The sequence below is a fragment of the Cannabis sativa genome, chromosome X (assembly GCF_029168945.1).
Source record: "Cannabis sativa cultivar Pink pepper isolate KNU-18-1 chromosome X, ASM2916894v1, whole genome shotgun sequence".
In the NCBI taxonomy this organism is placed as follows: domain Eukaryota; kingdom Viridiplantae; phylum Streptophyta; class Magnoliopsida; order Rosales; family Cannabaceae; genus Cannabis; species Cannabis sativa.
In genome coordinates, this window is record NC_083610.1 from 56,986,823 (window position 1) to 56,988,760 (window position 1,938).

Below are 1,938 nucleotides of genomic sequence, written 5' to 3' on the forward strand. Positions count from 1 at the left end.
ATACTGATTGGTGGGGACTGTTGTGGTTGTGTTGAGCTATCAGTAGCCTTCTCTACTGTCGGTGTTGGGGTTGGCAATGGTTGAACTTTAATCTCCTTATTTACATCAATTGGTTGTGTCAATTCAGGCCCATCATACTTCTTACCGCTCCTCAGGGTAATTGAATTGCAGTTTTCCTTAGGATTAATTTCAGTTGTACTAGGCAAATTTCCTTGAGGACGGGTTGCTACCTGAGTTGCTAGTTGGCCCATATGAGTCTGTAGGTCTTTAATGGAAGATCTAGTTTCAATCATGAATTGTAGCAATAAATCTGTCTGCAAACCAGAATTTCCACCAGAGGTTTGTTGCTGATTAAACTGTTGATTCTGATTCTGGTTCTGATTTCGTTGCTGATAGAACCCACTGTTTCTTCGGTTATTACCCTGGTTGAACCCATAGTTGTTGTTGTTGTTCTGTGAATAGTTTCCAATGGCTTTAGCTTCATCCATTGGCAAATCATCCACATCAGCTTGGCATTCTGAAAAGTGATGGCTTCCCCCACATAACTCACACACAACTTGGGCTTGTTTAGCTTGCCCTGCAATTATCTTTGTCAATGCCTCAACCTGTGCTGTCAACTTTGTGATGGCATCGACCTCTAACACACCAGCTACCTTCTTTGATTGACTCCTCTCAGTTGGCCACGGTTGATTGTTTAGAGCCATCTCCTCCAATAGATCATAAGCCTCATTAGCACTCTTCCTCATAAAGGCTCCTCCAGCTGCAGCATCTATTAAAGTTCTTATGTTTCCTACCAACCCATTGTAGAAGTTGTGGACCAGCATCCACTTCTCTATACCATGGTGAGGGCACTTTCTGATCAGATCTTTAAACCTCTCCCAAGCCTCATGGAGAGATTCATTATCTTGTTGGCAGAAGTTATTGATTTCTCCTCTCAGCTTTGCAGACTTGGCTGGAGGAAAGAACTTTGACAAGAATTTCGTTGCCGCATCATTCCGAATGTGGCGATAGAGTTGGGTGGCAAGGAGTTTAGCCAACTCTTGGCTCGTTCTCTAAGAGAGAATGGGAACAAGCCTCGCCGAATAGCATCATCACTAACTCCATTAACTTTAAAGGTTTCACAAAGTTCCATGAAGTTAGAGAGATGCAGATTAGGATCTTCAGAAGGGAGGCCACCAAACTGAACTGAAGACAGCACCATCTGAAGTATGGCAGGTTTGATCTCAAAGTTATTTGCATCCACTGCCGGTGGCGTAATACACGACTGCACTCCCGTCAGAGTAGGGAGAATGTAATCTCTCAAGCTGCGGCCATTAGCTTGATCTTCTACTGCGCCACCATTGTTACCGTTATTGCCTCCATTATTTGGAGCATTGGCAGCCATGATGTCTGAAGTTTCAGCAGTTGCTGAAACTCCCTCTTGCCTCTTATTCTTTCGGTTTCTCCTACAAGTTTTCTCGATTTCAGGATCAACTGGTAATATCACTGCTTGTCCTTGACGGGGCATACACTTATGATTCCTGAAATAGATCACGAAAATATTGCAAGAAAAAGGTTAGAAAAAAATCAGCAAGAGAAAATATACCAAAGTAGAAGTTAGTATAATTTTGTGTAATATTAATCTTTAAACAATTCCCCAGCAACGGCGCCAAAAACTTGTTACGATTTTTCTGTTTATTACGCAAGTGTACGTATCAAGTAGTATCTCACGCAAGTGAGGTCGAACCACAGGGAATTGGATTAAGTACTACTAAACTATACTTATGATTCTATTTGATAAAATAATAAGTGTGCAATTTTAAAAGTAAATAACTCAGAAATTAAAGAGAAAATAAACGAAGATTAATCAAGATGAGAGATTAGGGAGGTGAATCCTGTTGATAAGCTACCTATGTTAATACCTAATTGCTATCCTTATCTCAATGTGAAAGACAGATT

General features: G+C 41.0%; 1 non-coding gene across 1 annotated transcript; it reads left to right on the forward strand.

The window, feature by feature from the left end:
- The first annotated feature begins 834 nt into the window (after window positions 1-834).
- LOC133032830 (small nucleolar RNA R71) lies at window positions 835-941 on the forward strand. The gene has a single exon (XR_009685418.1). It is a non-coding gene; the product is annotated as a small nucleolar RNA R71 (small nucleolar RNA).
- Window positions 942-1,938: the final 997 nt, after the last annotated feature.